Consider the following 27,399-nt stretch of genomic DNA (forward strand, 5'->3'; position numbering starts at 1 on the left):
AACTGGACTTATGACCGTCGCATGATGGTCAGTCGTGTGTCCCGCAACCGCAGGTGCCCCCACCTGCACATTGCGAGACACGTACTGCACTAACGCCCTATGGACCGTAATCAGGGCAGTGTGTAGCACACGTAACTCCGCCACCGCCACAGTCATGTAGCGGGGATGGGGAGCATAACCGGCTAGCACCGGCCATGTGGCCCCTGCAATTGACCACATGGGGAAGGGCGCCATTAAACCAAATAGTATACTGCCAGGCACTAAGGGGAATTTCAAGTGTCCGATAAGGGGCATAGGCAGCAGGCATCGCGGTGTGAGTATAGTCGTGGAACAAATTGTCGTTTGCATCCACTTTATCAAACGTCACCCAAGAGTAAAACAACTCATACGGGAACGCCACATCAGCGCCTACTACTAAAATAACAGCCAAGCCATCATCCGGGACCCCATAGACCCTCAAATGTGCGGTCAGGGGAACCCTACTATGCGCGGCAACATTGACCGCCATCGGGACACTTTCAAGAAAAACGAAAAGCTATACTGTAGCACTGGGGTTCAGTAAAAGAAAACCTTTTTAATTATCAAGCTTGAAAGAACCTTTAGTCGAAACCTAGGTAGGTTAAGCCGTCACCCACGTTATCCGGAAACTAGAGTGAGGGCGTTGTGGACTAATAAAAGCACTACTAAGGCGTTTCAGATCAAAAGACCAAACGTTAGGTGCGCCATGTTGCAGGGATTCTGTTTATGTACAGAACTATGCGCAGGAAACCAGGACCTCAGAGAATTGTGGTGTACCAGAAACTCCCCTCAGAACTAAGAACCCCTATCCGACTAGCTTAGTGTCACATTCGTTATCTGAGATTTAGCTCGGCGGTCCCAATGTATAGACAACCCAGAACAAGCGACTTAGATATTCTCAGGAGTGGTGGGAACCCAAAATACCCATTGGTAGCTATATATCAGTCCACAACAGAATAACAAAGACACGGTAAAAGTTTAAAGAGTTTATTTTATAAACCTCGCGTCCTAAGATGCAGTACTTTGGCTAACACAAGCAGACAAATGGTTAGGATCAGCACCATCAGCATTGTTACAATACCATAGAAAATAAAAGGAGCAATCATAATAATAATGACCGTGGAACACAACCACCCTCCTTTCTCTAGCAACTAATAAGGTATTATTAGACTAATAGAAGGTCTCTCAGGCTTGCATGGGGGACCCCATACCTTATAGATCAGCTTAGTGGAATCACATCACAGGATCAGCTAGGCTCTTTCCTGCATCAGCTCTAACAGAAAACATGCTGCTCTGTAATATTAAAGGGCTCGTCTTTCAGGTATTGGCAGCTGTATGTATGTTATGGCTAAGAAGTAGTACGATCAACCTGAACACAACAACCTGCCCCGTCTAGTGACCCAGACTCGTTCCTTACACGGTGTACAGACCAAGGTCACTGCTCGCTGTTAAAGATGTTAAACAACAGACGGTTCTCATGTGAAGCAAAGTCGAGTCAGCAGCTCTCGAATGAATAACATGTAACAACAGTGTCGCGTGCAAAAGCAGCAGAAGCAGCAAGCTGGCTTTCTAACAGCCATCGAGGTTATGCTAACTTAGCGTTGTACATAGGGCGTGGTTAACCCACACTACAGGACCACCTAAGAAGTTTGGGATTTTCACCCTTCATCTGATTTAGCCACAAGAGGGGCTTATGGTCTGTCTGAATCTTGAAGTGAGTGCCAAACGGGTATGGCCTCAGCTTCTTCAGGGCCCAAACCACAGCAAAGGCCTCCCTCTCAATAGCTGACCAACGTTTCTCTCTAGGGGTCCGCCTTCTACTAATAAAAGCAATGGGTTGGTCCTGACCATCTATATTCAGTTGTGAAAGAACAGCTCCCACACCCAACTCAGAAGCATCTGTCTGGACAATGAACTCTTTGGAGTAGTCTGGACTTTTCAGAATAGGTGCAGTGCACATGGCCTGCTTCAGGTCATCAAATGCCTTCTGACAGCTTACTGTCCACTGAACTTTCTTTGGCATCTTCTTAGAGGTCAAGTCATTAAGTGGTGTCATAATGGACCGATAGTTCTTAACAAACTTTCTGTAGTACCCAGTCAGGCCCAAGAAAGCTCTGACCTGAGTCTGGGTAATTGGAGGAGTCCAGTTCTTTATTGATTGATTGATTGATGTACTTATAGAGCGCAGCTATCACCCTACGGGCATCTTGGCGCTTGCATTGGGAACCCGTCCTGGTTTTTCCCTGTAAGATAACCCGTACTGGGCATCCCCAAGGTGAAAGCCAGGCATCCCGCCGCGGGGGCCGTTGTGGAGATTAAGCAGGCTTGTTGCCCAGAGCTGCATAGTGTGAACTCGTGCTTAGAGTGGGCACCGAAGCGAGAATTATCGAGCCCGTGGACAATTGGGCTCTGGACCCTGCCGCGTCGGGAATCGAACCCAGGTCCCGGGTCTGATCTCTGCTTCAGGGTATGCCTCCTCTAACCAGTGAGCTACACTTCTCCACTCTTTATGGTCTGGATCTTGCTCTCCAGTGGTTGAACCTGACCCCCACCTACAAGGTGGCCCAGGTACACAACCTTGCTCTGCCCTATCTGGCACTTAGTGGCCTTGATAGTGAGGCCTGCCTTTTGCAGGGCCTCTAAAACATTCATCAGGTGGACCAGGTGATCCTCCCAGGTGGAGCTAAAGACAGCAATATCATCAAGATAAGCTGCACAGTAGTCATCCAGGCCTGTAAGGACTTGATTCACCAACCTTTTTTAAAGTGCCAGGTGCATTCTTAAAGCCAAAGGGCATTACCACAAATTGATAATGTCCTCCTGGGGTTGAGAAAGCAGTTTTGGCCTTTGCACTCTCAGATAGTCTGATTTGCCAGTAGCCTGCTGTCAGGTCAAATGTACTCAAAAACTTGGCAGCTGCCAATCTGTCAATGAGCTCATCTGCCCTAGGTATTGGGTGGGCATCTGTCCTAGTGACAGCATTGAGACCTCTGTAATCCACGCAAAACCTCATTTCTCTCTTACCATCTTGGTTGTGAGGTTTTGGCACAAGAACTACAGGACTAGCCCAAGGGCTCTCTGAAGGTTCAATGACTCCCAGCTCCAACATCTTTTGTACCTCAATCTTTATGCAGTCCCTGACATGGTCAGGTTGCCTGTAGATTTTACTCTTCACAGGCAGACTGTCACCAGTGTCCACCTCATGGGTGCACCAGTCTGTCTGACTTGGGGTCAGAGAGAACATATGTCTATAGGCCTGTATAACTTGTCTGCAGTCCTGTTGCTGATGGTTAGTGAGGCTGTCAGAAAAGACCACACCATCAACTGAACCGTCATCAGGGTTCTGAGTCAGCAGGTCTGGGAGAGGGTCACTCTCTTCCTCCTGCCCCTCATCTGTAGCCATGAGTAAGCCCATGTCTGCCCTGTCAACATATGCCTTGAACCTGTTGACATGAAGCATCCTGTGGGGGCTTCTGGGAGTCCCAAGGTCCACCAAGTAGGTGACTTCTCCCTTCTGTTCAACAATAGTGTGGGGTCCAGACCATTTGTCCTGGAGTGCTGCTGGGGCCACTGGCTCCAACACCCACACTTTCTGTCCTGGCTGGTACACAGTCAGCACAGCCTTTTGGTCGTGCCAAGCTTTTTGGAGTTCTTGGCTTGCCTCAAGGTTTTTAGAAGCCTTCTTCATATACTCTGCCATCCTGGAGCGGAGGCCAAGTACATAATCCACTATATCCAGTTTGGGTTGTCTGAGAGGTCTCTCCCATCCTTCCCTTACTAGACACAGGGGTCCCCTTAGAGGATGCCCAAACAAAAGCTCAAAAGGGCTGTAGCCAACCCCCTTTTGTGGGACCTCTCTGTAAGCAAACAGAAGGCAGGGTAAAAGGATGTCCCATCTTCGCCTAAGCTTGTCTGGTAAACCTTTTATCATCCCTTTTAGGGTCTTGCTGAACCTTTCAACAAGTCCATTGCATTGTGGGTGATAGGGTGTAGTGAATGTGTAGTTAACACCACACTCCTTCCACATTGCAGTCAAATATCCTGACATGAAGTTGGCACCTCTGTCAGAGACAACCTCTTTTGGAAAACCCCCTCTGGAGAATACTCCAAGTAGGGCCCTTGCCACAACAGGAGCTGTTGTGGTCCTCAGGGGTATAGCTTCTGGGTACCTGGTGGCATGGTCCACTATCACCAGTATGAATCTGTGCCCAGATGCTGTTTGAGGGTCCATTGGTCCTACAATGTCTATCCCCACTCTCTCAAAGGCAACACCCACCACAGGTAGTGGTATGAGGTGGGCCTTTGTGGTGCCACCTGATTTGCCACTGGCTTGGCAGGTGACACAGGAGCGACAAAACTCCTTGGTATCTTCTGACATGTGAGGCCAGTGAAAGTGAGGGACAAGTCTGTCCCAAGTCTTATTCTGGCCTAAGTGTCCTGCAAGGGGAATATCATGGGCCAAGGTAAGAAGGAAGCCTCTGAAACTCAATGGTATGACCAACCTCCTGGATGCACTAGGCTTGGGGTCTCTAGCCTCTGAATACAGTAGCCCTTCATCCCAATACACTCTATGGGTACCTTGAGCATTCCCTGCAGCCTCAGCAGCAGCCTGCTGTCTGAGGGGTTCAAGAGAGGGGCAGTCTAATTGTGCCTGCCTCAGATCTGCCCTTGAAGGTACCCCTGTCCCAAGAAACTCAACCTGGTCAGGTTCCAGTTCTTTTAGGACAGTTCCTTCGGGGCCCTCAGAATCATCCTCCTGTGAGGGCTGATTCTCTACCTGAGGCAGGGGGGAAGGCACAGCCTTAACCCTACTGCTCTTTCTCTTGGGTTGTGTCTGGTCCATTGCCCCAGGATCCAGCACTTGTTCAGTGTTGCAATTTTTGGCCTTTGACCTAGTCATAGCAAGGACATGTGCATCTATTCCCAGCATTTCTGCATGGGTCCTATACTCCACTTCAGACCACACTGAAGTTTCAAGGTTATTTCCCAACAGACACTCTACAGGAAGGTCTGAACTCACCACAACTTTCTTGAGGCCAGTTACCCCTCCCCAGGAGAAGTTAACAATTGCCACACTATGGGAGGTAGTGGCATTGCTAGCGTTGGTCACTAGGTAATTCTCACCTAGCATGATCTGTCCAGGGTCCACAAAGGCAGGTGTCACCATTGTGACACTAGCACCTGTGTCCCTGTAGGTCTGAGCCATTCTATTGTTGATTAAAGGAGTCTGTCTGTACTTGCCCAGGTTACTGGGACCCACAGTAGAGGACAAAGCTATGTCCCCATCACAGATCAGAACAGCCTGAGTGGGTATTCTGACTAGGCCAGAATCCACTTCAGTTCCCAGGGTTAACCCTATTACACCCTTTTGCTGGGAACCACCACCTACAGCTGGACTAGGGGGTACAGTTGCCTTAGGGGCAATGGTGGCTGGGGGCTTGTCCTTTTTGGTGCATTCACTAAACCAATGGGAATTGGACTTACAATAGTTACACCAAGGTTTCTTTTGGCCATCTTTCTCTCTTTCCTTTTTGGGACCACCCTCCCCCTGAGCCTTTTGGGGGCCTGGTGAAGACTTCTGGTCTTTTGATTTCTGCTCATTACCCTTCTGGTCTGCCTTTTTCTGATCACTGCCCTGGTTCTGGTTTCTCTGCTTAACTCTAGTCTTGACCCACCTATCTGCCTTCTTTCCCAATTCCTGGGGAGAAGTTAGGTCAGAGTCAATCAAGTGTTGATGCAGCAGCTGGTTTTGACAGTTGTTAAGGATTTGTTCTCTCATGATCAAATTATACAATCCTGTATAGTCCTTAACCTTACTACCCAATAACCAGCCTTCCAAAGCCTTAGTGGCACAATCTACAAAGTCAGTCCAGTCCTGAGTCTGTGTCTTCTGGGTATCCCTGAACAACAACCTGTATTGTTCAGTGGTTAGGCCAAACCCATCAATCAGAGCACTCTTCAGGACAGTGTAATTGTCAGCATCCTCATCACTAACTGTGAGGAGCTTGTCTCTACCTTTCTCAGAGAAGGAGAGCCACAAGATAGCTGCCCACTGACTTTGGGGTACCTGCTGTACTTTGCAAGCCCTCTCCAAAGCAGTTATCCATTTGTGGATGTCATCCCCACACTTGTAGGGAGGGACAATCTTGCTCAGGTTTCTATTGTCATAGGTCCTGTCTTTATCCTTAGGGATAGTGCTGCCACCAGTGGGTTCTAACCCACTTAACTTTTGCTCTCTGGCCAGAGCAAGTCTCTCTTTGGCAGCAGCAAGTTCTTCCCTTTCAATCCTCAGATTGACATCCCTCATTCTGGCCTGATGCTCTTTTCTCTGTTTAGAAGTCATTCCCCTGTGAGAAGAGGCATGGGAGCTATTAGAGACATGGGAGTGGATAGATTCCCTGGAAGGGGATCTTCCCCTCCTGCTTCCCTGGTTAAGTCCACTTGAGGGTCTGAATGGGGGGACCCCATTCAGACTCCCACGTAGGCTTAAGTTAGCCTGGCTAAGTCTCCTAACTTGGACCTGGCTGTCTACCTCATCTCCTGAAGTCCCTGCTGACTCATCTAGATCAGTGTTGTGAGGGGAGTCTTCTATAGAGGGCAGACCCTCATTGGTACCTAAGGTACCATCCTGGGAGGCTCTCTGAGCATCATACTCTTCTAAGATCTCCAATAGATAAATGAGGGTAGGGGTTGCACCCTGTTTTAACTTTCTAGAGGTACACAATTGTCTCATCTCCTGAAAAGTTAGGGTATCATATCTAGAGGGTCTGTCTAGGATATCCCCCTCCTGAGAGAGAATCATCTTGATCTCCTCTCAGAGACATGATCTAGTGAGGGTGTGGTGTGTGCACCTACCTACACTAGTTGTATCTACTAAAACCTCTCTAGTAGTTGTAGTCAGGGTGTGCTAGGCCCTTCAACCTACAACAACTAAGTTCAGTAGAACTTAAGTATTTATAAGCTATGTTATATGTACCTGACAAATATCCTTGTGATCTTTCAATTTGATATCTCAAGATTGCAATGGTATTACAACAGCAAGCTCAGATCCCAACCGCTGCTCACCAATGTGAGAAGTTGGCCTGATATATGATGTCACTAGTTCTAGTGTACACCTTGTATCAGTCCAAACAACCCTTATGGTGATAGGTTGTAAAGTCAACCTTATAGACCAGCTATCCTAGTGGTAGCATGGACAAGAGCAGTCTTAGGCTAAACTCTGTATGGCATGTGAAGCCAACTGTTATACCATTTGCAATCCCTTGAATATCAAATGAAAGGACACCACACAGATATATATGAAAATAGAATGTATTTATTCTAGTCAAAATACCCTCAGCACTCTTTATGAGATTCGAGATAAGTACAACAGTCTTATTTAAGCATACATAAGTCACACAGGTAAGTAATACAGTTAGGCCCTAGGGGCCACGCAAACCATATACTAAGTAAGTGGCATAAGAACCACTGTCACGAACACAGGTTAGGCCTAGGCCTAGGGAATGGCTGGGGCTACACTATACTACCAGTTACTAGGCAGTGGGAGGCCCACGGGATTCAGGTGCAGAGTGGAAACACTCACGAGTAATGCGTTAAAGTCAATAGAAATAGTAATGTTTAGAAATTAAGAGTTTTAGGACACTTCGGAAGGAGCTAGGAGTTAGAGACTTGGAGACTAGACCCTAGGATAGTCAATACCCTTGTGAGCACCGGAGTACTCAAGTTACCTAGCCCACGGGCTGCAGGTGCATAGGTGTGAACTTGCGTCGGGTTTCGTCGTCGACTCCTATGGATGCCTGAAGAAAGGATGCTGACAGGCAGTCAGTGAAGAGTGTCCGGTGGATCCCAAGGATGGAATTAAGAAGGAGGATACCTGCAAGCAGAGGGGACAGAGTCTAGGTCACCAGCCAGGAGCCGGGAAGGAACCAGGAAGGAACCAGGCGATGTCGTGAAGATGCAGGTGAAGAGGTGAAGCTTGTCGCAGCAGCCACGGGTACCAGGAGGCGTCGAGGACAACCAGAACCAGGAGGCGAGCTGTCCCACGAGGGCTCTTGCTGTTGGCGCCGTCGATGTCGAGTTCGGGCCCAACAAGCCTTGGCAAGCGCAACCCAAGCAGGATGAAGGATTCGCTTCTGTTGCAGACCAGGAAGGCCTGAGGTGCTTCTCTTTCACAGGGAAGCAAGGGCCAGTCTGGAGGAGCCAAAACAGTAGTGGAAAGTTAAGGGTTCGTCGTAACAAAGGCTACTGGCCAACGGGCAAGCAACCGGACAGACGCGTCAAGCAGGAAAATGGAGAAGGGCCCCACGCAGAACTCGTGGAGTGTGGAGGGCTGATCTTCGGTGCAGATGGTGCTCGGGGTTGGGGCTTCTCAATCCCCAGAGCACAACTTCGAGGAAGCCTTAGAAGCTGCACTGGAAGCTAGTAGCCAATTTTCCCAGGTAGCCGGTCCCACGTCTCTCATCGCCTCCACAGGTCTCAGCTTTGCTGTGGATGTGGATCAGGGTCAGAGAAGTCTGGAAGTCAAGGCGCTGGTCGGGCTCTGCAGTCCGTTCCTCGTAGAACTTGGGCAAAGCAAACGGCAGGTCGCTTGTTGGTGCCTGTTTACACAGGGTGGCCACTCCTTGGCCACAAGGGACATTCTTCAGTCTTCTTCCGTAGTCGAATGTCGAAGGTCCAGAGTTTCTGTTCAAGTTGCAGTTTTCCAGGATAATCCAAAGTCCTAGGGACTCAGCTCCCACTCTTATACTAATCTGGGGGGCTGGGTTACCTGCTAGGTCCCTCCTATGGGTGGGACCAGGGAGAGGGGTGGTTACACCCCCTTCCCTTTGTCCAGTTTCACGCCAGGACTGGGGCTGGAGTACCCCAGCACCGGTTTGAACCGGACTATGCATGGGACACCTTGTGTGCCCCAGGCAGTGTCTCGTTTCATTCATCCCTCCCTGCCCCAATACACTAAGTCCTGTCTAGGGTGGTGCTAGCACCTCCCAAGGCAGGAAACCTATTGTCCAAGCCTCCCTCGCTGGAAGGACTCCCAGCAGCAGGAGGTCAGACTTGTGTCTGTGGCAGCAGCATCCATTTTGTGATGCTGGGGCTCTGGTTAACTTTAACCAACATGTCTTCTCCCTCTAGAAGGGAGGAATACTATCCTCATCGTCAGAAATGGTGTGGGGTGGTATTCCAAAGTGTTAGACACCTTACACGACCTGTTTTGATAAAGCCAAACCATAGTTACCATAACCGCGAGGATTATAAGGCACTTTAAGAGTATATGGTAGGCGATATCATAGAACAGCTATAAGGACATGGTTCAGAAAGCTGCAGACAGGCTCAGCTCATGCTAGAGCACCATCTCACATGTTACCAAGCACTCTGCCTTCAGGATTGGTAAGGCCTGCCATAGGAGTGACTGATAGGTTACCCATGTGTCTATATATAAGGTAGGTATAGGAATACTACACCTAAGCATGGGGTGATTACACGACCTTGCCCCAGCTGAGTGATCAGCCAGTTGTGTCATAATGGAAGGCCAGCCAGGGGTGGCATAATACATGCTGCAGCCCCTGGTAGGCCTAGGGTACACCTATGCCCTGGGTACCTAAGGTACACTGTACAGGGCCCTAGAAGGTGATCCTTACCAATTGGGTTATGTACCTAAAGTACATAGTATGAATTTAGAGAGAGAACAGCTGGGCTGTGGGTCTGATTAGCAGGCCCACAGCCACATCTAAGTCGAAAACTAGTGAAGCAAAAAGTGGGGGTGAACATAAAGCAGACCCTACTCTCCTACACTACTCTCCTACATGGCCCCTTTACTTTGAGTGTTACACTGTAGGGTAGTACTGTTTTCCGTGCCTTCTCAACCCCTCGCCTCCCTCCTGTTGTCCGTGATGCAATGCAATAGGTCTTGCGTAAATGCGAGTCCTATTGCATTGCACATGCTTGTTATGTATTGGCTCTGCATTTATTATTATGCAGATCTGCGCATAAGGTCTTTATGATCTAAACGGAAGCTGGCGGTTGCTTTTGGCATTTATATTACACACTTTGGATTCACGATTTGATTCGGGTATACATGGGCTCACCTGGCTGCAAGTATTTAGAAATCAGGTTTCTCCTTTAACCCCTTGGATGCTCATGACGGAGCGGTTCCGTCATGAGCATCAGTTGGGCTGTGCTCATGACGGAACCGCTCCGTCATGAGGACAGCCCCTGGGGGAAGCGCTGGCGCTCCCCCCCTGGGGCATCGATCGTGCCCCCACAGACGGGGATGGCAGCGGAAGAGTTTCCGCTGCCACCCCCGAGCCCCCCCACGCTTCCTGGTGACGTCAGCGCGCACAGCGCACGCCGGCGTCATCAGGAAGTGCTCGGACGCCTGGAAGCCATTTGCTTCCAGGCGTCCACAGAGGCAGGGTGAGTGTTGTTTGCTCCGGTGGGGCGGCGGGGGCCTTTTAGAGTGTATTGAGGCATCGGGGGAGAGGAAAGAGTATTTCCTCTCCCCTGATGTCTCAATACAGGGCATTCCTGCTCCACGATCGCGCACAGCGTCGCGATCGTGGAGCAGGGATGCCCCACTAGACACCAGGGATGTGTGTTTTTTTTATTTTGGAAGCGACCCCTTGGGTAAGGGTCGCTTCCTGGGGCCATATATTATTTGAAGACTTTTCTGCCCCCTCTGGGGGCAGATCGGTGTTTTTTTTTCGCCGTTTCTGCTCCCAGGGGGGGCAGAAAAGCCCACTAGACACCAGGGATCTAATTATTATTGTAGGAAGCGACCCCTTGGGAAAGGGTCGCTTCCTTGGGCCCCTAATTTATTTGTAGACTTTTCTGCCCCCTCTGGGGGCAGATCGGTTTTATTTTTTCGCCGTTTCTGCTCCCAGGGGGGGGGCAGAAAAGCCCACTAGACACCAGGGAATTAGTTCAAATAAAAATAGAAGTGACCCCTCGCTTCCAGGGTTTAATTTGTTTTCTGCCCCACCTGGCACACAACCCGATTGACCATTTGGGTAGTGACATAGCATGTTATAATGTTTATTGTTATATTTTTTGTGAATTCCAATTGTAATGTTTTTTTTTTTGTTTACTTTTTTGTTCTAGGTGAAGGCTTTTCTTCTTTTCACGTTGCCGTTTTGTGACTGGTGGTTCTGCTGTTTGTGTAGTTTGGTAAGAGACTTATTTTTGTACAATGTAAATGTGTTTGATTTCTCTGCCTGTTTTTTTTTTTGCAAATGGTGTAATAATAGCAGTATGTTTGGTTTTTGAGTGTCAAAATCTTTTTGCATTGGTGCTCGATGTGTATTTTGTTGTCTTGTGAGTAATTTGTTTTTTTTTCTTCTTTCTAGTTTGATATCGTTGGTTTTTGCTGTGTCACTGCAGAGTTTGTTTCTGGTGAGTGCAGCTGTCTCTTGTAATTGGATTGTATAGTTTTTGAGTACATTGATCTTTGTGATAAAGGTACACATTTCTTTACTTACTTGGTTTGCACATTGTTGGTTGTTGTTGACTTGTTTGTGCAGTCTTCTATCTTAGTAAGTATAATGGCTAGCCGCAGGATTACTGCTCAGCAGGTTGTTGGTTTGCTGTTTGAGTCTTCCTCTGACCATGGTTCAGAGACTGACTCTGCATCTGAGGGAGAGGAGGCAGGGGACGATTCTGGCAGTGAGTTTTCTCTCCGTGTGGGGTCATCGGATGATGAAGATACTCTTAGTGCGGATGAAGTGCCTGTGTTAGAGGAGGAGACTGATGTGCCGATAGTGCGGCAAGAGGCATCTGGGCTGCAGCCTGCGGCTGCAAGGCTTCCCGTTGGTGTAGTGCGGCAAGAGGCTTCTGGGCTGCAGCCTGCGGCTGCAAGGCTTCCCGTTGGTGTAGTGCGGCAAGAGGCTTCTGGGCTGCAGCCTGCGGCTGCAAGGCTTCCCGTTGGTGTAGTGCGGCAAGAGGCATCTGGGCTGCAGGCTGGGGCTGCAAGGCTTCCCGTTGAAAGTGATGACCTCTGGGTTGCCCCTGGCATGGTGCAGCCGGCATTGCCAGAGTTTACTGGTGTTTCAGGGTCTAGAGTGAATACTGAAAACTTTTTGCCGGTAAATTTTTTTCAGTTGTTTATGGACGTTGTGTTTTTGGCAGAGATTGTTGAGCAGACTAATTTGTATGCCGAACAGTTTTTGAGGGACAACAGTGCCAGTCTTAAGCCACACTCTAGAGCTACCCGGTGGACTCCCACAAATGTTGAAGAGATGAAGAAGTTCTTGGGTTTAACTTTTTTGATGGGCTTGCTAAGGAAGCCCTCAATGTCTTCATATTGGTCTAGCAGTCCCTTGATGGCAACGTCTATTTTTCCGGCAGTCATGAGTCGTGACAGGTATTTGCTTCTGCTTCGGATGATGCACTTTGTTGATAATGGTTTAGCGTTGCCACGAGATCACCCTGATTGTGACCGTCTTTTTAAGATTAGGCCTGTCCTTGATCACTTTGTTGATCGATTTTCTGAGATTTATGCCCCTGGTAGAGAAATTGCAGTGGATGAGTCTTTGGTGTTGTTCAAGGGCCGCTTGGTTTTTAGGCAATACATTCCTAGTAAGAGGGCACGCTATGGAATAAAGCTGTATATGCTGTGTGACAGTAGGACTGGATATGTCTCTAATTTCAGGGTGTACACCGGTAAGGAATCTAGGTTTAACCTCCCTGGTTGTCCGTCCACTTTTGGAGTGACTGAGAAAATTGTTTGGGAACTTGGTAGAGGATTTTTTAACAAAGGCCACCATTTATATGTAGATAACTTCTACACTGGTGTGCGGTTGTTCAGGGAATTGGCCAAAGTGGACACTTTTGCTTGTGGCACAATCCGCTCTAACCGTAAAGGTTTCCCGAAAGAACTTGTTTGTCAAAAGCTTGTGCGGGGACAGTGCAGTGCGTTGCGTTGCCAGGAGCTTCTTGCTGTGAAGTTTACAGACAGGAGAGATGTCTACATGCTGACTACCATCCATGATGAAAGCACTGCACCTGTGACTGTTTGGGGTCAGGTCGCTGAAGCGCGCAAACCTGTGTGCATTTTAGACTATAATAGGCACATGGTTGGTGTTGACAGAGTAGATCAGAGGTTGGAACCTTACACTGCTCTTCGTAAGGCTTACATTTGCTACAAGAAGTTGGCTATCCATCTTTTCCACTTGGCAATGTTTAATGCTTTTGTTGTGTTCCAGGATTCTTGCCCTGAGTCAAAGATGACTTTTGCTAAGTTTCAGGAGTCTGTAATAGGCAGCCTTGTTGTAGTGGAACAGGCAAGTGTTCCTAGAGTTGGAGTGGTGGAGGATGTTGCTAGATTGAAAGAACGCCACTTTCCAGATCACATTCCTCCCACACCCGCAAAAGATTTTCCCAGTAGGAGATGTAGAGTCTGTTGGCGAAGAGGTTTGCGGAAGGAGAGTCGTATGTACTGCCCCGACTGTCCCTCTCATCCTGCACTGTGTCTCCCTGCTTGTTTCAGAGCGTACCACACGCGAAAATTTTTTTGGGAACATTCATGAGTGGTAAAGTGAACTGCCTGGTCTGTATTCTTTGGAAAATATGATTCTGTTTCAAGGTTGGTGTTAGTGCAATGTATTTAGTTGCTGATTTTCTGTTAGAAGATTTGTATCTATTTGCAATTTGTTTGTGTTTTTATTTTTTTCTAAAAAAATCCTAAATGTGATGGCGGTGTGTGTAGGCTTGCGCTTGGCTGTTGGTGTGTGTGGACTGGCACTTGGTTGGTGGTGTGCGTGGAATGGTGCTTGGCTGGCGGTGTGCGTGGACTGGCGGTGTGCATGGACTGGCGGTGTGCGTGGACTGGTGCGTGGCTGGTGGTGTGCGTGGAATGGTGCTTGGCTGGCGGTGTGCGTGGAATGGTGCTTGCCTGGCGGTGTGCGTGGACTGGTACTTGGCTGGCGGTGTGCGTGGACTGGTGGTGTGTGCGGACTGGTGTTTGGCTGGTGGTGTCCGTGGACTGGAGCTTGGCTGGTGGTATGCGTGGACTGGAGCTTGGCTGGCGGTGTGCATGGAATGGTGCTTGGCTGGCGGTGTGCGTGGACTGGTACTTGGCTGGCGGTGTGCGTGGACTGGTGGTGTGTGCGGACTGGTGCTTGGCTGGTGGTGTCCGTGGACTGGAGCTTGGCTGGCGGTGTAGGTGGATTGGCGATTGGCTGCCGGTGTGCCTGGACTGGCGATTGGCTGGCGGTGTGCCTGGACTGGCGCTTGGCTAGCGGTGTGCGTGGACTGGCGTTTGGCTAGCGGTGTGTGTGGACTGGTGCTCGGCTGGCTGTGTGTGAGTAGTGACTTTCTGCTGGTCACTACACACACTGCTAGCTGAGTGCCACTCCACGCAATCCATCAGCCTGTGTAGTTGCTGTGTCTGGATTGTGGGCGTGTGAAAGTGATGGGCCCTTGAATGGCGCTGTGTGCTGGTGTGAGTTTTGTTATGTGATGGGCCCGCGGCTGGCGGTGTGAATGGTTTTGTATGTCTCACACGTATGAAAGGTGTATGAATGGCCTGTAAAGAGGTTGGTGCCTTGTCGTGGCTTTACAGCTCACGAGCTGTGAGTCAATGGTTCAGTTTCTCGCCCTTTCAATTATTACCAGTGCATTTCATGTTTTGTGAAATCACTTGCTAATACAATTTTATCTACTGAACCATCACTCACCCTCGTGCCAAATCCAACCAGTATGTGTGTGTGCTTGCGGATTAGATGGCGGTGCAGTAATATTTGTCTTTCTGAAGCAGGGTGTACCTTGTCCCTTTTTGGTGAATTTTGTACTGTGTTGCTTTTGTACCTGGTGGTGCGAATGGTCTTGTTTGTATCACGTATGAAAGGTGTGTGAACGGCCTGTAAAGTGGTTGGTGCCTTGACGTGGCTTTACAGCTCACGAGCTGCGAGTCATTGGTTTGGTTTTTTTGTGAATTTAATTATTGACAGTGCATTTCATTTTTGTGAAATCTCTTGTTAATAAAATTTAATACACTGAACCATGACTCGCCCTCGTGCCAAATCCAACCAGTATGTGTGTGTGTTTGAGGAATAGATGGTTGTGCAGGAATCTTTGTCTTTAGTTTCTCTGCCAAGGTACACTTTCCATGCAAGAATAACCCACCAACTGTAGATATTGTCGAAAACCCTTGGGAGTTCATGGTGATGTCTCTCTAGTGAATTGAAAAATATTTTTTATCCCCATTGTCCTGTAAACCTCAAACTGTCTGCCACATTTTCTTTGCAATATTGTTCCAAAATTCTCACGCTGTAGTAACAATAGTTAATCTGGTTTTGCAAGAGGGGTTACTTTGGTTTTTTGCCCGGTGCTCGGCAGCCATCTAGGGAAACCTACCAAACCCACACATTTCTGAAAACTAGACACCCGGCGGCTTCCAGGGAGGTATGGCTTGCGTGGATCCCCCAACGTTTCCTTACCCAGAATCCCCTGCAAACCTCAATTTTTGCTGAAAAAATCACTTTTTTCACACATTTTGGGGTGGGAAAGTTGTGGCATCACCGGGCTCACACAAATTTACCACCACCCAGCATTCCCCCAGGTCTCCCGGTAAAAATGGTGCCTCACTTGTGTGGGAGGCCCAAGTACCCGCGGCAGGCAAGGGCCCAAAACGTAGTGAGGCGACATCAAGATGGCCTATCGCCAAACCACCGGGTTTTGCAAGGGGGGTCACTTTGGTTTTTGACCCGGTGCTCGGCGGCCATCTAGGGAAACCTACCAAACTTTTTTACGTTTGCAAGGGATTCTGGGTAACAGACCATGGTGGGAGGCAGTCAAGTCACCCCATCCTGGATTCCCCTGGGTGTCTAGTTTTCAAAAATGTATAGGTTTGCTAGGTTTCCCTAGGTGCCGGCAGGGCTAGGGTTCAAAATCTACAGCTAGTCACTTTGCCAAAAAAAGGGTCATTTTTCACTGCAAAACCACGTTTCATTTTGCGCCGTTTCCTGTCGCGGGCACTAGGCCGACCCGCACAAGTGAGGTACCATTTTTGTCGTAGGACTTTGGGGAACGCGGGGTGGGTGGAAATTTGTGGATCCACGCAGATTCCAGAACTTTCCATCACAGAAATGTGGGGAAAATGTGGTTTTTTTTGTCAATTTTTTACGTTTGCAAGGGATTCTGGGTAACAGACCATGGTGGGAGGCAGTTAAGTCACCCCATCCTGGATTCCCCTGGGTGTCTAGTTTTCAAAAATGTATAGGTTTGCTAGGTTTCCCTAGGTGCCGGCAGGGCTAGGGTTAAAAATCTACAGCTAGTCACTTTGCCAAAAAAGGGTCATTTTTCACTGCAAAACCACGTTGCGTTTTGCGCCGTTTCCTGTCGCGGGCACTAGGCCGACCCGCACAAGTGAGGTACCATTTTTCTCGTAGGACTTTGGGGAACGCGGGGTGGGTGGAAATTTGTGGATCCACGCAGATTCCAGTACTTTCCATCACAGAAATGTGGGGAAAATGTGTTTTTTTTGTCAATTTTTTACGTTTGCAAGGGATTCTGGGTAACAGACCATGGTGGGAGGCAGTCAAGTCACCCCATCCTGGATTCCCCTGGGTGTCTAGTTTTCAAAAATGTATAGGTTTGCTAGGTTTCCCTAGGTGCCGGCAGGGCTAGGGTTCAAAATCTACAGCTAGTCACTTTGCCAAAAAAAGGGTCATTTTTCACTGCAAAACCACGTTGTGTTTTGCGCCGATTCCTGTCGCGGGCACTAGGCCGACCCGCACAAGTGAGGTACCATTTTTCTTGTAGGACTTTGGGGAACGCGGGGTGGGTGGAAATTTGTGGATCCACGCAGATTCCAGAACTTTCCATCACAGAAATGTGGGGAAAATGTGTTTTTTTTGTCAATTTTTTACGTTTGCAAGGGATTCTGGGTAACAGACCATGGTGGGAGGCAGTCAAGTCACCCCATCCTGGATTCCCCTGGGTGTCTAGTTTTCAAAAATGTATAGGTTTGCTAGGTTTCCCTAGGTGCCGGCAGGGCTAGGGTTCAAAAACTACAGCTAGACTCTTCGCAAATAAAGTGTACATTTTCAGTGTGAAAATGTGGTGCGTTCACCTTAGGTTTTGAGCCACTTCCTGTCGTGGCCACTATGCCTACCCACACAAGTGAGGTACCATTTTTATCGGGAGACTTAGGGTAGTTCATATTTGTAAAGCAACTGTTATTACCTATTGATTTTTGATGCATTTCTCCCTTCCAAATGAAAGACATTGTGTAAAAAAAAAGTCATTTTGAAAAATGACCAATAATTGTCATGCAAATATGAGTATTCCCAATTTCGAAAATGTGCAAATATGCACTGTTTCTAAACTCTGTAATTTGTTCCCATTTCAGAAATACATAGGTGTCTTTCATACCGATTTTTCCATGTATACATTTTCCCACAATAATTGCTATATACCCGGAACAAAAAAAAAAAACATTACAAAATGCTGCTCAGTTTTCTACTCTGGGTTCGTTGGGCTCTTGGTGAACCTACAAGTCCTATATGTCCCCACAACCAGGAAGGTCCACCGGATGTAACGGTACATTGCTTTCAAAGAGATGTCATAATTCGAAGAAGTTACAGGTGAAAACGTTGACTCAAAATGCTGCTTTTTTCAACAAATTTTAAATTTTTCCTATATTTACCTGTAAGTTTCTATAAAGAAACCTTGATGGATCTACACAAATGACCCCTTGCTGAATTCAGAATTTTGTCTACTTTTCAAAAATGTATAGCTTTCCAGGATCCATTATTGTTTTTGTACCCATTTCTACCGTTAACTGGAAGGAGGTTGAAAGCACAAAAAATAGCTAAAATAGGGTATGTCCCAGAAAAATGCCAAAACTGTGTAAAAAATGTTGGTTTTCTAACAAAATTCTGCCATTCCCTAAAAGCTGGAGAAATGGTAATTTCAGCCCCACAAACCCTTTTTTGATACCATTTGCAGAGAAAAACCCAGAAGCTTTCATTTGCAGCCCGTTTTTCCAATTTTTCACAAAAAAAACAAAATGTTGCTGTATTTTGACTAATTTCTGGGAACCCTGTAGGAGAATCCACAAACCCTGGGTACCTTTAGAATCCCCAAGATGTTGGAAGAAAAGGACGCAAATTTGGCATGGATACCTAATGTGGTCAAAAAGTTACAGGGGCCTAAGCACGCACTACCCCAAATAGCCCAAAAAAGGCTTAGCACAGGAGGGGAAAAGGCCTAGCAGCGAAGGGGTTAAGGATAAGACGCATGTGACTTCTAATTTAAATGACGTCAGACGTTTTAAATCATGGCACGTTTGGTGGTGGTCTGTTTTGAAATTCTAACATGACCTGCTTTTGTTGCTCGGACTCGTTTGGCCCGTATCAGGGGTATGTTGTTTTAAAAGTAAGAAACTCGGATGCCGAGCGCCGTTCCTGTGGCCATATGTGAGTTACATCGCTATGTTCGTTTTTGGTTTTACCCGAAAATTACTTATGACTCGACTGCTGGATGGGAGATTAGTGAAAATGTACTGATTGTCAGATATGAAGGGGGCTTATGTTGGTTGCATGTGTTTTGCCTGCTTCACATTCATATCCAAATGCGCAGGGCTTTAAGTGGGCTGGGTCCCACCGGTGCTGAGCACCGACAGTTTATTAAAGGAGGCCTCGAAACGGGTCTCTATCGGGCTCTGCTTTGTGCCCTGCACAGGCGGTCTGTTTTTCCCGGGCTGCAGTGACAGCAGGCACATCGATGTGAGCGTTGTGGGGGGAGGGAAATTCTTTAAAGAGAGTAATTTTCTCTCTGGATTTCCCTTCTCTTTTTGAAACTCAGGAGCAGCAACATTGTGGTGTCACCAGGGCAGTAAGTGGAAGCTTTTTCAATATTATATACAAGCCAGAGTTGCTGCCCGCCAAGCCCATTTACGTAGTGTGAGCCTGCGCATTGGTGAAGACCTTTGCTCGGTATCCCGCAGGATTGCTGCAGAACAAGTATGAGAAGAAGAGGAAGAGGAAAAGCAGTGTGATGTGTAAAATAAAAAACACTGTGCACTTATATGTGGCCTTGTCAACAGGGTGAGCAGTTTTATGAGGTGTAAGTCCTCTATGCACACTGTACTGGAGGTATTTTGATGTTATGGTGTCTGCCATGTGTTCTGCACTGGAAGTGTTTTGATGTCATACAAGAATTAAGAATTTCACTTTTGTCATGTTTTTGTTGCTGAATTGGAAGCAAAATCCTGTAAGAGGTAGAATGCTTAAGGATTAGATGTCAGTGTTTAAATAATTAGTGGTGTGAGTGTAGTGTGGCATGCGTGGGGAGTAGTTTGGTGTTGTATGTTTACAGCATAGACTGCTGCGTCACAGGTAGCTTGTAGCTATACCTATAAATGCATGTGGGAAGAAAGTGTGAGAGAAGGCATAGTCATCCTTATAGATACCTTATAGATACCTGCCTTCTTTGGAGTGGTCTACGTCACACAGTTCAAACAATTAAATATGGCCCTGACAATGCTTTTTACAAGTGTCTCATGCCGCCAGCATGTAACTACCTTTCTCTAACTCTTTCAGTCTCTATTTCATACTCTCTGTTCACTCTACCTCTCAATTATATATGCAAATAAATCAAACTAGCTCTGTATACCATCTGCCTTTCTATCACTTTCACACTCTCTTACATAAGTAAAACACATTTCCATTACAACGCCAATAGCTCCAACTCTTCAAATAAAAATAAAAAGCGAGACCAATTGCATTGCAAATGCTTGTTTAAAAATGGGATGAAGTACCGAGCCCCTCCAGCAATCAGGAATAATGTTGTTTTCCAAAATGACGCTAGGAAGACCGCCCATTGTGGGGAAATATGTTTAAATAATGCCTGTGGTAGCCCATTTGGGCCAGGGGCACAGTCGGCCCGGGACTTTTTGACGACCTTCTCTACTTCGGTTGCTGTAATTTTCCCCTGTGCTACAGTGGTTTTATTAGGACAGTATGTACTAGCTGAGAGAGTCAAACCGCTCTTGAAGTGTGATTTTAGGTAATGTACCCATTCTGTCTCACTGATATTAGCGTTGTTTGCAGCTGCAGGGCCTCTCTCATTTCCTATTAATTATCTGCCAGAATCTTTTCGAGTAGTGTGTTTTAGAGGCGTGTGGTAACTGAGCCCATAATGTTTCTTGTTTGGCTTGTTTATGCTTCCAGATCTCTTTTTTTAGCCGCCGTCTTTCATTGCGGAGTTGTTGAAGTAGATCCAGGTCTCCTGGATGTTGACGTGATTGCCGGAAAAGTTTTCCAGTTTCCTTTCTTATGATCCAAATATGGACAGGCATAATTGACGATTTGCCATGATCAAGTCGAGTTCCCTTCTTTTGGCTTGTCTCACTGTGGATTTTAGTCATATTATTGGCAAGAGTCTCCCATGTCACTATTGGATGTAATCTAGTTGAGCTAGGTCCTGTAAACTTGAGACTGCATCCTCTGCTAATGAGTTAATGGAACCGGGGCTCCACTTCAGGCGTTTCAGTTTTTCTGAGTTTTTTTCTTCAGACAACGTACGAAATGCCTCAAGTTTGTGCAGAGATGCGTTCACCCTGATGACCTGAGGATTGTGATCGCTTTCCACACGATGGTATATGCTATAATCACAAACCTGATGGTAAAGGGGCATTGAGACGAGGGTATAATTTATAATTGAAACCGTGTTACCACAGACCCTTGACCAGACAGGTGGAATGTCAGATGTTTTTCGGCCATTTAGTGCCAGTAGGCCGAATAGTTCACAGGCTTTTGAGTTCTTCTCCTGAGCTGTCCCTCCGTATGTTTGATGGTATTGCTTGCTCTGGGAGGGGTCTCACTGCGCCCATGTGTTCCTCCGAGGGACAATGAAAAAGGTTGAGGTTAAAGTCACAGGAAACTAGCCACTGTGCCTTGTTATGGCTATATTTTAACTGGGATAAGTGAGCTGCTATTCTCCTGGAAGATGTCGCTTTTTGCTTTGGATTGATGTACAGATTTACGACAATAATTGGTTCTTTAAAATGATTAGCCCAACCTTCCAGCTTTAATACCAGCATATTTGGGTCATCCACAAACACTTCTACCGTTTCACTTGTTATGTTAGTATTTATATAAATTGCCAGTCCCCCTTTTGCCTTCCCATAGGCGCTCTTTCTTTCTGCTGGTTTTGTGTATTCTTTATAGCCGATGAGAGGGATAGAAGTCTGTGCCCAAGTTTCTTGGAACATTAAGATATCAAAGGATCTCAGGAATCCTATGAATTCTGGATCCGAAAGTTTCGTCTGTAGACCATTGATGTTCCAAGAACAGTCTTCCAGGCAGCCCGGGTTGCTCATTGGTTGTTACCAGTCTTCACAGCTGGCAGGCCTGCGGCTATTTCGTTATTTACTTTATTAGACATTTTTGTGAGGTCTGAGTCCAATTTGTGATGGACCGCAGGGGGGTTCTTCCGCCAGTTCCTCTGAGTACGGACACGCTGTGAGCCAGCTGCTCACTTGTTGATGGCCCCGCAAGGAGCACATGGGGCTATCTATCCCCATGATAGGAAGTTATTTAGATTCCCCAGGCTCTTAGATGCTTTTTCTTTTCCAAAATCACAGCCGGAAGCACTGAGGATGAGAAGGTGACTAGAGTGGGGTCCGTGAGCTGACGTCTTCTTGACGGCAGGAACTTAATTGAAAAGATGTCATCAGACTTTACATGAGCAAGGCCCAGCAAGGCTCTAAGCAATTTTAAGATGTTTCAGCGATTTAAGATGTCTTGCAACATCGATTTAAATTCGATTTAAATTCTGGGATCCACAGCAGCATCTGACCAGAATTGTTTAAGCCAAAAAAATGTATTGGGACCGACACTGCCTTTTAAAGTCAGTTGATTGCCATCCTTTGCCGCCTGCAACTGAGGTTCCAGGAGAGGCTGTTCACTTGAGGGTTGTGTCAGGGTTTCTTCTCCATGCCTTCTTTTGCTTGCTGATTCCCCAGGCTGGATATTTATGTCCTCTCGGCCTGCATGATGGACTCCAGGTGTTCCCTCTGGTTGGGAGTTGAGTAATAGTAAGGGTCCACTGGGTATGGTACGAGATTTTTAAGGGTTACTACCTTGTTGTGAACAACATCTTGAGATAGGGCCATGGTGGAACCATGTGCCTTCGGTTCCGGTTGGGTCATCCCTACACTCACCTGTTTTTTCTGCTGAGGAATTAGGGAGGGAAAAAAGCTCTCTAAGTTACCCGAGCAGATTTTGTTTCTTCTTTTTCTCGCACATTTCCTTTACCTTTTAGTTTGTCGTGGTAGGTCAGGAGCATTATTTTTTGTGCTACCATTCACAGACGGTTCATGGTGGACTCTGGATGGAGTTTTGAGATTGACCGCCACTATACCCACAAATTCTTCCTCTACTGGCCTTTTGATGGAAACCACATGGCTCCATGCAGTTACATTCTTTGGACTGGGTATTTCCTCTTTCAGTGTTGTACTGTGCCGAAGCTTGGGGCCGATGCTGTTTTTGACTTCACCCAGTATTGCTTGCATGATAACCAGGAGTTGCACTCATTTTTCGACTACCTCCTTACAGGAACAGACTTTAAAATCATTTAAATGGTTTGATTGGACCCTTGTGACTAGTGCGTTTAGTTTTTCGGGTTTCTCATCAATTCCAGACACAAATATTGCCATTGTGTTCAGCAAGTCCACCTGGTTGCCCATTTTGTTTGACTGGTGAGTTAGTGGTGTTGCTTTTATAGAGTTCAATATAGTAGACCACAGGTGCAGGGTATTTCCTCCGGGTGTTACCATCCGGGCCCTTTTTAGTAATTCTTTGTGTATAATTGCTTCCTTGGTGATTGCATTGGGCCCCTACTTGGGGACTGGGGGGAGGGGGGTGGGGGGTGAATCCTCTTTGTGGTTTAATTTAAATTCAGGGAATATGAAAAATTGAGGTGCCCACCCATCTGCGCCGCCCAAGATGAATCTGTATAAACCACATGTTCTGGGGCATACACAGGTGACCTACTTGATGGATGCTTGTTTGATAGAGATACTGAAATGGGAGGTGGAAAGGTCTGAACATGGTAAATAGCGTCCGTCACTTCTGGTTGACATTTATCGTTCTTATTTAATTGTTGAGATGTGTCGTGTTTGCTTGCTGGAGGGAAGTAATCTGTTATTTTTGACAGGTTATGCTGATCCAACAATTTTGTATCTTCTTTGTCACTGTCTTTGTCACCAATCTGGCCTGCCCTCAAGCCCACATAGCGGGCTAGTGTGGTTTGAACCTTTGGGCTACCTTCTAGGTGAAGCTCCGTGCTCAGGTCCAGCTCCAAGGCTCAGTCCGAGTCATAGGAGGCACTACGATTCCTCTGGACTGGGGGGGGTTGTCGACATTGACAACAGACCTGCATGGTTGGATTTGAGGTTTCCTTTCTGCGGACAGACTTCAAGGAGCGGTGTCTCTTTGTCTCTTCCTTTTCATTGGGGCTTGTGCATTACACCTCACCGGATCTCATCCTTGGTATAAATAGTAGACGCTTGTTGGTTTCAGGCTAACGGCCTCAAAAATGGATCGTGGCTGCTGTCTTGCTCTGTTGGCTCCACAATTCCACAATACCGTGATTACTCAAAAAGGCGCTATACATAACCGTGGGTGCCTTTTTCTAGTGATTGATGGCCTCTTTGTGATTGCTCAGGGAATAATATAGCTCTTTTTCTGGATTGTTATGGTTACAAGATGACTCCGTAGACTGTAAGCCTGTAGGTCTGAGGCTAAAAGCAGGAAATCAAGTATAACCCCAAGTGTTCGCCCGAGACCGGGGACTGTGGGGTTTAAGCAGGAGTAGGAGCAGAAAGTCAGTGTGAGGAAGAGTTGAGGAGCTTAAAAGGGCTTCAGGGGCTGAAGAGGGGCTAAGTACCACCCAAGAGAGACCTCACCAGACACCCCCTCAGGCTGCACCCAAACCTAGCTAGGCCGCTTCCGCGGGGTCCTGAGCTCACACTCTGCAGCAGCTGCTAAAAGCTGCCACACTCGGAGTATAGATACACACCACACAAACTTACGTTTGACCCTCACTTTAGACCACTTTGTCCACCTGGTCACACTTAGTGCCTCCCCGCAGATCTGCAAGAAATTGCTGAAAAAGTTTCTGCTGTCACTAGGGTGCTGCCGCTGAGGAGACAAGCTAGGTTAATCATTGCCGGATAGCAAATCAAAACGAGTATGCGCTATTGACATTGCAAATAACAATGCCTTTTATTTTTGTTTTCATTTTCGTTTCTAAAACAAATAAAAGGCATTGTCATTTACAATGCCAATAGCTTAAACTTGCGTAAATGCGAGACCTATTGCATTGCAAATGCTTGTTTATCCAGCAACTTCTAGGACATAATAGCAGATAAGTTTACTAGTGGGTGATGCACTTGTTTGACAGATCTGGGTATAGTGAAGACTTATGCAGATAGCTCAAAGGGTTACTGCTTTCGTTGAAGAGATCAATCTACTACTTGCAGGCCACAAGTTACAATCTGCATGATCTAGCTTTTTGAATTATGAACCAGCATCAAGGAGCTCCATGCAAACTACAAGGCAGAAGTTTCGACCCTTTCAGGTTTTTGTCAATCTTCAGCTAGTTTAAGGTTGCTAAAAAGGATTCCCACACAGTGAAACAGTTTTCAGTAAGTGCTACGTCAGTAGTTATTAGCGAAATTACTCATATAGACAAATACATCTGACATTCTTACAGTCCATGCATATTTTTGCATACAGGGCTTGGGGAGATCAACGCTCTTCCTCCACCCCAAACAAACGTAATCTCTAGAGCAATTTTAGGTGACAAACTGGGTATCTATGTTTACTGGGTGGCACTGGTATCAAGGCGTTAGGCTCCATCTGGCTCCTACTCCGGATGAGACTCGAACAAAAGGAGTGCTCCCCCCTCGCCCCCCTAACGCAGGTTGCTGTTTTTAACACAAAGTAGAGTGCCAGGAGCTGAACGATTAACATACCTAGGCCGAGAGTGCGTCAGATTTATTCCAGGAAGGCTAGAATGTGTTTTGTCACCGACTGTTAATCGGCTGGTATGCTGCAAGTAACAATATCACCTCAAGAAAAACATTACATTTTGGGGGGCTTCGCAGAGGCTGCCTGTGTATGGTACAGCGCTACTGCACAATAAAGTAGGCAATAACCTTGGAATAAATCCCTGGTCAATCATCGCTTTAAATTATGCGAAATGTAGTTCTGGCTAAAATGTATTCATTTGACAAACCGCATTCTAAGTAGCAGATTGTACCGCTTTCATTTTCTAAATGCCAGTATCTTTCCGAAAACAGAGGACCACAGGCTGGGGTGCCGATATGCTGCAAAGGTAACGCAGCTTTTCAAGCGTTAGGGCTAAAAATGGAAGCATTGGAAGGAAGTATTTCCTACTGTGATATACAGCCGAAAATGCGACATTTCATTTTAGGATTAACTACAACATGTATATCGAGCAATAGCAATCTTGGTGGACTTAACTCCGTACAGTACTATACGCCCCCACAAAGCAATAATCTATATTAACCTGCAAGGGCCCTCGCTGGGGACCGTCAGTGATATGTTTGCGACTGAAAAACGACGTGAGGAAAAGACTATTGAAAGGCTTTTCACAAAACTGTTAAGGAAGAAACGTTATCTAGACCAGATGTGCCGGGCCATTAGTACTCTTTAGCGTACTGGAGGGATGGGATACTGGGCCGGAAGTAACCCTCAGCCGGAAGAGAATTCCCACCTGACGGTCCCGTGCAGAAGAGGCGAATGCAAGAAATACTGTCTACCGATGACGAGGCTCAATCTGAGCCAGCAGCGCATCTTCTCATACAGCCAGGCTGGGGAAATCACTATACACTGTGGCCATGGGACTAGTGTCAAATACCCATTGCCTGTGTCATGGAAACAATCCAATCACCACCCTTCACACCCGACTGTCGCGATGTAAGCAACACTATAACATTCCTTTCCTGCAGAAGGACAATGCCCATACAGAATCGACAATGGTACATGCTGCTGATAGAAATGTTAATTTTAAGCACATATTAAAGTGAGTGTGTTGGGGAGACTTGGTTACATATCCAATTTGAATATAAACTGTAATTGCTGCAACGCAGATCCCGTGATGTAAACGTCTGTAGAGGCTTTTGCACATGATCTGATGGGCAGTAGCTGCTTTTCTGCTTTTCTGCTGTGTCAGGTCGAACGCTTCGGGGCACATGAGTTACTTCGAACGCACTTTGTAAAGGATGATGCAGTCCGGTTACTTTGTGAATAAGGTCTGACGATATCCTACTTTTGTAGGTTTTTCATTGACCCAGACAGTGTTGTACTGTGTCTATTTTGTAAGCAGTAGTGGTTAAACAATGAGGCATTTGTGAATCAGTGGGTTACTGAGTTCCATTCCAAACAGATCTGCCAAATGTTTCCTGGGATAGACAAAACAAGTTGATTCGTGAGTGCCCGAAAGGCAGGAAAACAGGATCAAACATCAAAGTAATTGAGCAGAGCATCAAAGAGCTGGGTGAGAAGGGAGGGGGGAATGCAAGGGTCAAAGCGGCTAAAGTGAAAGAAAGCTATAGAGAAGGGAGGGGGGAGTGGGAGCAGCTGTGCACGTGCATGTGATCGTGCACTCAAGGTTTAGGCCAGCAAAAAGACTGTGGGTAGCACTTTGAAAATCCCAAATATAAAATGTCTCTTCGAGCCTTTGGCTCAGCGAGACCTAAACATAGAAATGTAATGGAGGAAAGGTCCGGTGAGGGGCCTTACACCGCCTCTAAACAGCCTCCAAACAGCTGAAGCACCTCACACCACAACAGTCCTCAACAGTATTGGGCCGGCTGGCAGCTCACTACATCTCTCCGCTGCTCCGGTGCTCTCTCCACACTCTCTGCATGGGCCGGCTAGGGCATAATCTGTGTGGACGAGGGGAGGTGGAAGTGGCGGAGTTGTAGTCGTGCAGCCGAATGAAGAGCATTTCCCTGCGGGCATTCGAGCAGCACGGACAGCGTGGACCACGCGGGCTCCCGGAGCTCCGCATCTCAAGGGCTCCCCGTACACCTCCATCCCCCGTTCTGTCTTTCCCCGCCACCGCCCCTGCCCCACCGCTGCAGTTCTCCAAACAGCGGCAACTGCAGTGGGGGCTGGGGGCTTGGCGCTTGGCCTCGCGCTCGGCTCAACGCTGGTACTCAGGGCTCGAAAACTTCCGGACAACCAGACTCGATCAGTCGAGTGAAAGTCAGCAAAGCAGTTATTGTTCAGTAATGGCAATTAAATACAGATGTAGCAGCCTTGATGATGTCTGACTTTTATTTACAGATCACAAGGATCATTACCAAAACAGAGCAACTGTTTGTAGCCTTTGGATTATTCAATAAAAGAG

General features: G+C 47.1%; 1 long non-coding RNA gene across 1 annotated transcript in view; it reads left to right on the forward strand.

Annotated features, from left to right (window-relative positions):
* Positions 1-12,378, forward strand: part of LOC146839538 (uncharacterized) — a 1,010,507-nt gene extending 998,129 nt beyond the window's left edge. Inside the window, exon 3 of the long non-coding RNA XR_014981104.1 lies at positions 11,734-12,378. This is a non-coding gene — a long non-coding RNA (uncharacterized LOC146839538). The remainder of the gene's footprint in view (positions 1-11,733) is intronic.
* Positions 12,379-27,399: the final 15,021 nt, after the last annotated feature.

The sequence above is a fragment of the Triturus cristatus genome, chromosome 4_1, assembly GCF_964204655.1.
Source record: "Triturus cristatus chromosome 4_1, aTriCri1.1, whole genome shotgun sequence".
Lineage (NCBI taxonomy): Eukaryota > Metazoa > Chordata > Amphibia > Caudata > Salamandridae > Triturus > Triturus cristatus.